Source organism: Eurosta solidaginis, chromosome 3, assembly GCF_040869045.1.
Source record: "Eurosta solidaginis isolate ZX-2024a chromosome 3, ASM4086904v1, whole genome shotgun sequence".
NCBI classification, from domain to species: domain Eukaryota; kingdom Metazoa; phylum Arthropoda; class Insecta; order Diptera; family Tephritidae; genus Eurosta; species Eurosta solidaginis.
In genome coordinates this window covers 17,839,658-17,852,982 of record NC_090321.1, presented here as the reverse complement: position 1 = coordinate 17,852,982, position 13,325 = coordinate 17,839,658, and the positions used below count along the sequence as shown (strand labels likewise).

At 30.4% G+C, this 13,325-nt stretch overlaps 1 protein-coding gene across 4 annotated transcripts in view; it reads left to right on the top strand.

The window, feature by feature from the left end:
* Positions 1 to 13,325, top strand: part of LOC137246264 (UNC93-like protein) — a 109,691-nt gene that overhangs the window by 26,175 nt on the left and 70,191 nt on the right. Inside the window, exon 2 of one of the 4 annotated variants that reach the window (XM_067777369.1) lies at positions 7,971 to 8,185. The exons of 1 other annotated variant lie outside the window; for it this stretch is intronic. The gene's annotated coding sequence lies outside the window, so the exon portion shown is untranslated. 2 more of the 4 variants (XM_067777367.1, XM_067777368.1) reach the window with 2 other exon arrangements.

Genomic DNA, 13,325 nt, shown 5'->3' with positions numbered 1-13,325 from the left:
AAGACTTACGACTCATGTTTGGCATATTAAATGGACACTGGCTTCTGGCGTCACATGCTTACAAGTAACATCAGATGTAGAAAGTGAAAGCTGCAGAGAGAAACGATTAAGCATGTTCTGTGTTTGTGTCCTGCGCTCGCGAATTCGAGGTTCCAGCTACTAGGGGCGGGAGAGTTGTTTGATGTCGCTGCTATTTCATCTAGTTTGGCTTTACCATAACAGTTTTCGTAATTCGTTTATAAAAACATGTATTAATATATATTTAAATCATTACAAATTTCAGTTCATGGTTTTACGCAAAATTCGCGAAAATTCGAATTCTAAACATGAATCTTTTATTTTAAAATTTTCACCAAAATTTTTTTAGACATTTTCTGAGTATGCAATTTGCATAATAAAGTAAATTTTAGCATAATAAAGTGTTAATCTTAATTTTCTAACTGATTTTTGGCAGTTTTTTTTTCAGCTGAATTGAGCAATTTCTTGCATATAAAAGAATTGCGTTCAAGATTTTGTATGGAAGAAAGTGCTAGCTTAGATGAGAAAAATTTTTTTTTTTAAATTCAATTCTCTAAAAAACTGCATACGCAGAAAAATTCCAAAAATATGAAGCGAAAATTTTAAAATTTTACTGAAGATTCGTGTTTCGAACACGAATTTTCGCGAATTTCGCTTATAAACTTGAACTTTATTTTAAATTGATTTTATTACATATTTGTACAGTTTTTTGACAGAAAATTGCGAAAATTATTTTGCGTAAGCCAAACGAGGTGAAAACTGCAAAAATTTCTTGTGCCCATTCCTGGTTTGCGTAAGTGTAAGTGCTTTGACCCATATGTGAGTGTGATCTATGAGCTGTAAAATGGAAAATTATGTTTAAAAGCGTATAAAATAATTTATTGAAAATTTTGTTTTATTTTAATGAAAGTTATTTACGTTATGTCTCAGCGTTTGTGCATATGTGTACTGAAAGGCTCAAAAATAAGACAAATAAAATAACTAACAAACTTGTGTTGGCTATTTGATATACATACATATATATGGGGTATTCCATCCCATTTCGACCAATTTTGAACCCGACCCCTTTAGGATTGGATTAAAGTTTTTCTTCTTTTTCTAGCTTACGAAAGACGTTTTTCAGAGCTTTTTAAAATTTTTTTAATCCAACTCAAAAAAAGTTATAATTTAAAAAAAACACCGTTTTTGTTTTCAAAATGCTATAACTTTTTCAAAAATTGACCGTTTGGGATCTTTTATTTTTAAAAAATTTGTTTTTAAATGTACTTTTCGGAACAAATACAAAAGCATTTTTAAAGTTTTTTTTTAATTTTTCAGTTTTTCAAGATTTTTTGAATTTAGCCATTTTTTTTTTTTTGTTTTTCTCATAAAAAAACTTCAATCAATTCTGCAATCATCCCCACTAATCCCGCAGTGGGCCGATTTTTTTTTATATTTTTTTTTATTAAATAAAAAAAAATTTTCAAAAATTTTAAAATAAAAAAAAATTTTCAAAAATTTTTTTTTATCAATTTTATTTATATAACAAAAAAATGTAAGAAAATGATTTTTAAGTATTCTTTTCTTTATATATTATGGTAAACTTACATGTTTACTGTCTCAGTCATTCATCCTGGTTATTTTAATAGTAGATTACCATAATATATAAAGAAAAGAATACTTAAAAATCATTTTCTTACATTTTTTTGTTATATAAATAAAATTGATAAAAAAAAATTTTTATTTTTGAAAATTTTTTTACCAATTAAATAAAAAAAAATATAAAAAAAAATCGGCCCACTCCGGGATTAGTGGGGATGATCGCAGAATTGATTGAAGTTTTTTATGAAAAAAGGACGAAATTCGAAAAATCTCGAAAAACTGAAAAATTACAAAAAAAAAAACTTTAAAAATTTTTTTGTATTTTTTCCGAAAAGTAAATTTAAAAACAAATTAAAAAAAAAAGATCCCAAACGGTCAATTTTTGAAAAAGTTATAGCATTTTGAACACAAAAACGGTGTTTTTTTTTAAATTCATAACTTTTTTTGAGTTGGATGAAAAAATTTGAAAAAATTCTGAAAAACGTCTTTCGTAAGCTAGAAAAAGAAGAAAAACTTTCAGCCAATTCTAAAGGGGTCGGGTTCAAAATTGGTCGAAATGGGATGGAATACCCCATATATACATCCATATATGCAAATATATGTATAAACTTGAACGCTTAACTATGTCTATGCATACGTTACATTTGATTAGTTTTCTCGCATATCAATATGAACGAACTTTTAATTGCTCTATGCAAATTAAGCGGATTTGTTTTTGCTTGCATTAGAATTCCGCTTGGTTTATTTTTCAAATTTGTACGCTTGGCTGGAAAATTGAGCTTTTGACTTATTTGGCATGTATTATGTCAGCCTGAATTTTTATACTCAGTTGAGCAGAGCTCACAGAGTATATTAACTTTGATTGGATAACGGTTGGTTGTACAGGTATAAAGGAATCGAGATAGATATAGACTTCCATATATCAAAAACATCAGTATCGAAAAAAAAATTTAATTGAGCCATGTCCGTCCGTCCGTCCGCCCGTTAACACGATAACTTGAGTACATTTTGATAAAAATTGGTATCTTGATGAAATTTGGTATGTAGGTCCTGGGCACTCATCTCAGATCGGTATTTAAAATGAAAGATATCGGACTATAACCACGCCCACTTTTTCGATATCGAAAATTTCGAAAAATCGAAATAGTGCGATAATTCATTACCAAAGACAGATAAAGCGATGAAACTTAGTAGGTGAGTTGAACTTATGACACAGAGTAGAAAATTAGTAAAATTTTGGACAATGGGCGTACCACCGCCCACTTTTAAAAGAAGGAAATTTAAAAGTTTTGAAAGCTGTAATTTGGCAGTCGTTGAAGATATCATGATGGAATTTGGCAGGAACGTTACTCCTGTTACTATATGTATCCTTATTAAAAATTAGCAAAATCGGAGAACGACCACGCTCACTTAAAAAAAAAAAATTATTTTTTAACTAAAATTTTAACAAAAAATTTAATATCTTTACCGTATATAAGTAAATTATGTCAACATTCAATTCCAGTAATGATATGGTGCAAAAAATACTAAAATAAAAGAAAATTTCAAAATGGGCGTGGCTCCGCCCTTTTTCATTTAATTTGTCTAGGATACTTTTAACGCCATAAGTCGAACAAAAATTAACCAATCCATTTGAAATTTGGTAGGGGCTTAGATTCTAGGACGATAAATGTTTTTTGTGAAAAAGGGCGAAATCGGTTGAAGCCATGCCCAGTTTTTATACAAAGTCTACCGTCTGTCCTTCCGCTTGGCCGTTAACACGATAACTTGAGCAAAAATCGATATATCTTTACTAAACTCAGTTCACGTAATTATCTGAACTCACTTTGTATTGGTGTAAAAATGGCCGAAATCCGACTATGACCGCGCCCACTTTTTCGATATCGAAAATTACGAAAAATGAAAAAATGCCATAATTCTGTACCAAATACGAAAAAAGGGATGAAACATTGTAATTGGATTGGTTTATTGACGCAAAATATAACTTTAGAATAAACTTTGTAAAATGGGTGTGACACCTACCATATTAAGTAGAAGAAAATGAAAAAGTTCTGCAGGGCGAAATCAAAAGCCCTTGGAATCTTGGCAGGAATACTGTTCGTGGTATTAAATAAAAATAAATAAATGTAAGGCGCGCTAACCTCCGAAAAGATCTAAGGCCGAGCTTCTCTTCCAATTTGCGTCGTGCTTCTCTTGATTTTCCCTACAAATTGGCCGGACGGGACCTACATGTTTTATGCCGACCCCAACGGCATCTGCAAGGCAGATGAGTGTTCACTGAGAGCTTTTCATGGCAGAAATACACCCGGAGCGCTTGCCAAACACTGCCGAATGGTGACCCCGCTTAGAAAAATTGTCTTCTAATTGAAAAACCTTATTTCTAAAATTTTGATGTTGCTTTGTCCGGGGTGTGAACCCTGGGTATACGGTGTGGTAGGCGGAGAACGCTACCATCGCACCACGGTGGCCACCGGTTCTTGGTATTAGATATATAACTAAGTTAGCGGTACCCGACAGATGATGTTCTGGCTCACCCTGGTTCACATTTCGGTCGATATCTCGAAAACGCCTTCACATATACAACTACCACCACTCCCTTTTAAAATACTCATTAGGACCTTTCATCTGATACCCATATCGTACAAACAAACTCTAGAGTCACCCCTGGTCCACCTTTATGGTGATATCTCGAAAAGGCGTCCACATGTAGAACTAAGGCCCACTCTCTTTTAAAATACTCTTTAACACCTTTCATTTCATACCCATATCGTACAAACAAATTCTATAGTGAGCCCTGGTCCACCTTTATGGCGATATCCCTAAATGACGTCCACCTATAGAATTATGGCCCACTCCCTATTAAAATACTCTTTAATACCTTCAAAGTGATACACATGTCATACAAACACATTCCAGGGTTACCCTAGGTTCATTTTCCCACATGGTGATTTTCCCTTATTTTGTCTCCATAGCTCTCAGCCGAGTATGTAATGTTCGATTACATCCGAACTTAGTCTTAAAACTTGTTTCCAATCCAAACAGGGATACATATAAAGGTTTATCCTAATATTTAAACAAATTCAATTTGTTGAATTTACGTGCGGTTATTATTCATACTTTGCAAATAAAATATCCACACGGAAAAGGTCAGAATTTTATTCAATGAGAAAACCTCTGAACTGTTCTACTTAATGGAATTTATTTGGAAATTCCATTTTTTTTTTTGAAAACAGTGAAAAAAGGTGAAAAAAAAAATGTTATCGACTAGTGAGTGGAATATCAGCCTATCTCGGCTACCATTTCGAAAACGCTCTATTTCAGAATTTGGTTAAAGAACGCCCTATCTCACATGTTATTGCAAAAACATCCTTTCTGAGCCCAAATTAAGGTAAGTGTTTATGAAAAAAAAAATAAATTCTTGAATAAGGCGTTATTCATCCCAATTATGAGATACTCCGTTTTTGCAGCGGCAGCCGAAATAGGTTGATATTCACTCAGCAGTTGATATCATAGGAATACATGTATGTCTTAGATATTTTCATACAATCGTTAAGTGGTTTTAATACATATAATTATTAATGTTTATTCAAAATTATATTAAAGCATAATTTATTGGTGAAGATGCTATAAAAAATATTTGTATTACTTGAGTTAAACAAAAAATTAACACAACCTATATTCCTAACATTAACATTATTTGGGTGAATCTCCCTCGTCGTTCTTTATGCAGCAAACATCGTTAAGGTTTTCCACAATAAGTCGCACTGCATGGATTCCTATAGAGCAATGTGACGCCAATGCTCCAAACAACATAGTGAACTCTAGTAATGTCGCTGATCCTTTTATATCAACAATCGCACCGAAGATTTCCGAGGGCCACTTTTCCATAACAGGCTGCAAAGGACGAGTGATGTTCCAAAGTTTCACGTACCCGGTAGCTGATTCCAAGGTCGTCGCTCGTTCGTACCTTCCCGTAAAGAAATTCACGACAACTCTGACAAAATTTGTTTCCCCACCACACTCCTCCCTCGAGCATATTGAAAATAGCGAGCTCTTTACTCAAGTCTCTGTTGGCTTTTACGTCCAACTCGCAGAGTACGCCCGTCCTACCCTCCCATCTAGCTTGGAACCATCAGTAAAGAGTTTCACCATACCTTTAAGACAAATAAGCAATAAGAAATTTCCCTCACGGTGTTCGGATATTTTCCCCTGACAAGGATTGCTTGGTTGTCCCCGTAGGCCACTTGCTGGTTTACGGCCACTACCAACTCTGCTGTGGCAATGCTGCTGCTCAAAAGTCTGATGATAATTTTTATCAGAGACGATTCGACTTCCAATCCAGGCAAATGATTAATGTATTTAAACAGTAATCAGAAGAAAGATAAGTCAACAAAAGGGAAATATAAAAATGCAGAGGAAAGCCGTAAAAGTTGATATCAGAGAGTAAACAGCGATAATATAGTAGCAGTCGATGGGAAGACCCATACGGCTAGGGAAAGAATGGAATGATTGAGAGGAAGTGAGATACGGGAAAAATGAGGGACGGAAAGTGATAGATAGCTAGAGAAATATTCATGATAAGGTTAATATTGGCAAGTTCAACAACAACAGGAATGTCTGCGTACGAAATAACAACAGCTGCGCACACATCCACACATTGCAACTAGAATTGCATGGATGAACACAACATCAATGAGCGCAACAATAATTTGACGAAATACACATACACATGCGACATACCACAGCAAAAAAAAAAACAAATAAGCAACTATTCGGAAAGGCTGCTCATGAAAAGTCTAGCCCACGCAAGAAATAATGACGGAGGAACTGACGTGTATATAAAAGCGCAATATATGGGAACAGTTTTTTACGCGAATGCTTTGAACTGTGAAGTTACTACGAACGTTGTAGAGAACAACAACAACAGAAGAAAGAGAGTTTTGGTGCAGGGCATATTTGAGTATTTATTCCATTGTTATGTTAGCGAACCGATAACAGACAAATTGAGAAATCTGTCGATGTTGGATACTCTTCTGGTAAATAAAAGTGCCCTTAGGCTAACTATAGTTCATATAGATGTCTTTTGATACCGAAATTAAATTGTGTATGATATGCCAAGAAACAAATATATTGAAAAGTTTTAAGGGAAATCTCAATAAAATTATAATGAGGAATGGTAGCAAATGTTTGTTATATCTCCCTTTTTATGTTTTTATTCTAGACACACTAGTCTGGTGTTTTAAACAGGCATAGCAACAGCCACTTCTGTGATTTTGGGAAGTGGTGATGTTAGTTTTTGAATGGATATATTACTTGTTGCAACCAAGCTAAAACTGTAAATATTAATAAAGAAGAACCTTATTTGTATTCCGAATCCAGCTTCCCTAGTAATCATTTCAGGTAAGCAAGGTTGAGAATTATTCAAATTATTTTAATATTTTAGAAAACTGAAAGACCCGGCAGATCTTGTCCTGCCCTAAATTTGGCCTATATGCATACATTTTAATGCTTTTTCCGTCTGACTCTGCTGACGTGCTTACGAGGGAGTTCAGTCGGAACTATCGAAATTCATTTGAATTTTTGGATAAGTTCTACTAAACTCTATCGACATGAGAAAAAAGACCACAACCTAAAGATCCCTCCTAGTTTCGAAAGCGGATTTGTTAAAGTTTTTTCCAAGGATATTTGCTCCGATTCTTATAACTTTCGTCATGAGTTAGCAAATCAATATAGAACTAAAATGATCCGTTTTAAGGATGTGAAGAAAGAAACAACAAACACTTTGTTTTATGAAAAACCAATCAACTACACGCACATATGTCAAACCTAAAGACCGGTGCCTATAAGTAACACCCTTTTTTTATTTTTTGCTATAAAAGAGTTACATTTATACAGATATCCACTTGTTATATTTTTTAAAAATTTAAAAAGAAATTTGAGCTTGTTTTGAACCAATAAAATGTGAAACAATGGCAATTTTTATAGACATATACAAAAGTCAAACGGTAACAAGGAATGGCGACAGATGTCGCTACGCAGTAAACATAGGTTTAAAAAAAAAGTATAGAAGTTGAAATTAAAGCAGTGAACAACAAACTACTGCTGTGATGACCGAATGGTTAGCGCAGCGGAGGGTTCCTCCTATAAATTCAGAGAGCAAAAATTCAGAAAAACATTTTTTCAGAAAACATTAATCAGAACTATTTTTTCACAAAGACAAATTTCAGAAGTCAAATTTCAGAAGCCAAATTCAGAAAGTAATCAGAGAGCAAAAAAACATTAAATTTTGCGCTAAATAAATTTTTTTTGTTCTCTGATTACTTTCTGAATTTTGACAGCTGAATTTAACTTTCTTTTGAATTTTTTTTCAGCCGTCTGGTAACTTCCTGGAATACAGCAACGTCGAAAGAAGGCGTTATATCCAATCGAATTATGGATGTATTATGTATAATAGCACCATATTGAGGGAAGCCCGAACAAATAATTCTATCGAAGAGTGGAACAACGTCATTCGAATTTCGTTTGCCCCGAAGGCATTGGGGAGTGTTATCGATGTTGATGGTCCTTTGCCGGATATAATAGATATGTACGTTCCGGTAACAAATCACCATTAAGGTACTAGCTGAACCATATCGGGAACGATTAACATAACCACATTAAACCTTCTAGGCCATATTGCCCTCCCAGCCCCTGATTCAATGAGGAATTTGGGACCGCCAGAGCATCGCCTTCTAAATATGTGTATCAATCATAATTGTAACAGGATTCCCCTCGCGTTGGAGATATTGACAATTGGGTTGGAGCTATAAATATGTTTGTTGCTCTTATCAACCGCTGGAATCCCTGTAAATTCATTTGAAAAATTATAGTGTTTTGGCGACCTTTTTGTTATATAGTTTATTTTGTTTTTCCGGCTTTAGGTCATGGGTTAATAAAACCACAAACTTTGTTTTTCAACCGATATATTTTCTTTTTATTATTTATATTATTATCTTTGTCGTTGTAGTGGTGTTGTATCGGACTGCTACCACAAATATATAATTAAAATATCACACAAACCTACAAGCATTTTAAAACACTTATTTAATAAAACAAAATCGGAGACACCTATTGCAGAAAGAAGTAATGTTGTGTATAGGAATGCCTGCAACGGTAATAATAATGAACCCTGTGATAGTATTTATGTTGGAGCACCAAAATCAAAATTAAAAACGCGACTAGCACAGCACAGGTCTGATTACAAACAATGCCATAAAACAAGCAACCAAAAAACAGCACTTATGGCCCACTATAAAATCAGCGGCCACTCACTGAATTTCAATAAAACAGAAATTCTCGGACAGGAACAACACAAAGCGCTTTACTCTTGAGATGTTACATATCATAAGCACACCGACTTAACTACAAAGCTGACACTGTAAACTGCGCTCACTTATACAAACACTTGCTTACAAAAAGACAACACACAGCTCCACGTCACACGGTGCAGACGTGATAAAAATGTATGTAAATAAAACATGGTTTTTTGTAGGAAAATATTTTTGAAAAAAATGTTTGTTAATTTTGATTTTTAATTTGTTAATGTTTTCTACTTGTCAACAGTCGCCCTGAAGACGGTTACCGTTGAGTAACCTAAATATATCGGTTGAAAAACCAAATTTGTGGTTTTATTCACCCATGACCTAAAGCCGGCAAAACAAAATTCATTTGAAAAAGGTAAACGCGAAAACGAGTTAATTAACTACATGCCTGCCATTGCACACAATTTAAAATTTTAGATTCTGCTACTTTTTCTTTATAGGTATGTACAAAATACCATCCAAATAAATAAACGAGAGAAATTTAATGTTTTTTCTGTCGTCCGATTACTTTTTGAATTTTAACTTCTGAATCTTGCCTTCCGAATTTTGACTACTGAAGTTTGACTTCTAAAATTTGACTTCTGAAATTTGACTTCTGAGACTTGACTTTTGAATTTTAACCTCTAAATTTTGTCTTTTTGACAAAAGGGTTCTAAATAATGTTTTCTGAAAAAATGTGCTTCTGAATTTTTGTTTTCTGAATTTATGGGGGCACCCGCAGCGGAGGCCTTAGTGAGAGCCTAGGAACGCTCGAATTGAATGAAGAAAACAAATCTATCTTATAATCGAATTTGAACATAAGTTTCAATTAAGAAAAAGTGTAAGAAAACTATAAAAATTAAAAAATTACAAATGGTTTTTAAGTCTTTGAGCTCGTTTCGAGCCAATTATCCTGCAAATCAAAGAGGCCGGATAACAACAATTCTATATATAAAAGTAAAGTTAAAAATTGCAAAAATCCTCCAAAAGAATATATGTAGATACATTTGTTTCATAATCGGGAAGTGTATTGCGCACTTTTCTTCGATATACTCTAATGTAACCACAATTTTATATTTCTATATTTTATTTGTAGTAGTTCTTTTCTTTTATTTGTTTTTATGTGCTTATTTATTCTGACTTTTGGCGCAGGTGAAATACAAATGATGCCCTCCAGTGTTTGTTGAGTGGTGCCAAATTATTAAAAGTTTGTAATCCATCATATCTCTCGGACAAAAACGCATTCGCTTGTGTGTCTGTGCGTGTTTTTTTTTCAGAGGAGAAAGCTACGAAAGCCTAAAAGTTAGTGTGTAACTTTAATAAGCGTTACAACTTTTATCGTCTCCGCAGCATTTTTCACCGTTAGTACAGTCAATAAGTTCGCCGGGAAGTGGGTTGAGCTCGAGGCCCTACGTCTTTTGGGCTCACGTTGCAATACTTTCTAAGTAGAGCAGCGTTGGTTAAGCTGGATCTGAAAGCCGTAAACGTATATGCCGGTTTTTGATTTTTTTCTCTTTTATTTTTCTACTGATAAAATATATTTATTTAATTTTCTTATTCCAATTTATTTTACTATAATGCTTTTATTTCAATTCATTTAGTTTAATTTTATTTTGATTTATTATAATATATTTTACTTTAAAATTATTAAATTTTTTTTCTTGCATTTTATTTTAAATTATTTTATTTTATATTTTTTTTATGTTATTTTATCTTATTTTATTTTATATTAATCTTCTTTGTACTATTTTATTTTATTTTATATTTATCTTCTTTGTATTATTTTATTTTATTTAAACTTTTTAATGTACTTTTTGTATTTCATTTTATTTTACTTAAATTTTTTTTTTTTTTTTGTTTTATTTGATTTATTTTTTTTTATTTTTTTATAAAATTTTTTTTTTTATTTTAGTTTATTTTAATTTAATTAGTTTTGAGCTCACGTTGCAGTACTGGATTAGAAATCCGTAAACTTATATGCCGGTTTATGTTTTTTCTGTTCTCTTTTTCTACTGATATTATGTATTTATTTTATTTTATTTTTTTCAATTTATTTTATTTCATTTCATTTAGTTTAATTTTATTTTGATTTTTTATAACATATTTTACTTTAATTTACGTAAAATTATTAAAATTTTGTTGTTTTATTTTATTTTAATTGAATTTGTTTTATATTATTTTGTTTTATTTTATTTTATTTTATTTTGATCTTTTTTGTATTATTTTATTTTATTTTATGTTTTTATTGAATTTAGTTTTATTTTATTTTATATTTAATTATTTCATGTTATTATTTCATGTTATTTATTAATTTAATTTAATTTATTTTATATTCTTATTTAAATTTATTTTAGTATAATTTATTTTATTTCTTTTCATTTAGTTTAATATTATTTTGATTTTTTATAACATATTTTACTTTAATTTATATAAAATTATTAAAATTTTGTTGTTTTATTTTATTTTAATTTAATTTGTTTTATATTATATTGTTTTATTTTATTTTATTTTATTTTATTTTATTTTATTTTACTTTATTTTATTTTATTCTACATTTTTATTGAATTTTGTTTTATTTTATTTTATATCAAATTATTGTATGCTATTTATTTTAACTTAATTTTATTTTAATTTAGTTTAATTTAATTTATTTTATTTTATTTTTTCAATTTATTTTAGTGTAATTTTATTTTGATTTTTTATAATATATTTTACTTTAGTTTATATAAATTTGTTTAATATTTTGTTGTTTTATTTTATTTTAAATTAATTTGTTTTACATTATTTTGTTTTATTTTATTTTATTTTATTTTATTTTATTTTTATCTTTTTTGTATTATTTTATATTATTTTATTTTATTTTATATTATTTTAAGTTTTTGTTGAATTTTGTTTTATTTTATTTTATATTTAATTATTTTATGTTATTTATTTTAACTTTATTTTATTTTAATTTAGTTTAATTAAATTTATTTTATTTTATTTCATTTTACTTGGTTTTATATATATAAAGTTTTTTTTTCCCATATTTTATTATATTTTATTTTATTTTATTTTATTTTGTTTTGTTTAATTTCAATTTATTTTATTTGGTTTTATTTTATTTCATTTAATTTAATTTTATTTTTTAATTTATTTTTATCTTACTTTGTTTTTATCTTACTTTATTTTGTTTTATTTTATTTTATTTTATTTGCTTTTATTTACGTTAATTTAGTTTTATTTTATTATAATAATTTTTTTCTATATGATTTTGCTGAACTTTTAAATATATTCTTTTTAATTTTATTGTTAATAATATAATTTTTTATTTGTTTTTTTTTTGGTTTCGATGCTTACATTCTTTTGTTCCCTCAATACTTTTGGGAGTTTGTTGTATAATGCAGAATACACTATATACACATTCTTCTGCTGCGCCTACACAATGGTCGCAAGTATCTTTGTTTTTGAAGCAGTGGTGATACTCTTTGAAACATTCCCGTCCTGTTAGGAGATGGGTTAGGTAAAAGTCATTTCGACTTGGATTTCGTGACAGCCAATTTGTCAAGATGGGAAGGAACTCATATGTACAGCGTTTCTTTGTACAGTTATTTCATCTTACCTGGCAGTTTAGCAATAGTTTCCTCTTTAGAAATTATAACTGTTTCATTTGCTAATATATTGAGGCATTCGGAAGCGGTATGTTGACTTAACCTTGTGGAAGTATGAAGAGTACGTGTGGCCTGGAGCTTAGCTGGAGCACCATAGAATAGTTGACTCCCTGCAATGCCTGCAAGTAAATTGCGCTTGTGTGTGTTAGGTTGTTCATGTGAACGATTCATTGTATGTGCATCTTTAATTTTTCTATTTTGGCACCTCTGTTTTATTTTTATTAAATTTGTTTTGTTTCCCTATTTATTGTTGCTGCATGTTTTTGTTTTTATTGTTCTGTTTTTTTTTTCTTTTGTTTTTATATTGAGACATAGACAAATATTCAATAGTTAAAGTTCGTATACTTTTTGGACAAAATGACTAATGTTTCTTTTGATATCTGATGTTTGTATCTTAATGATGCAGAATTTGTGACAAAAACTGTGAAGTGAAAAATTGAGCAATTCGTTAAGCGAATCGTAGTCTATTAAGTTTGAGATGGATGATTTTAGTTCAGAGTTTTTATCGAAACTAGCGAAGTATTGCTTTGCTCAAAGAATTTCGTCACATAAACTTGCCAATTGCCTTCTATTTCTTACTTTTATTTTAAAACTACCTTATGTCCGTGGGCTTCACCCCACGTTTCTATAAAAATAAATAATAAATAAATAACAGAAATTTTAAACTTATTTTAAGGTTGTATATTTGCGAATTTAGGTATTACTGAAAACCATAGGATATACACTATTTTTTGTA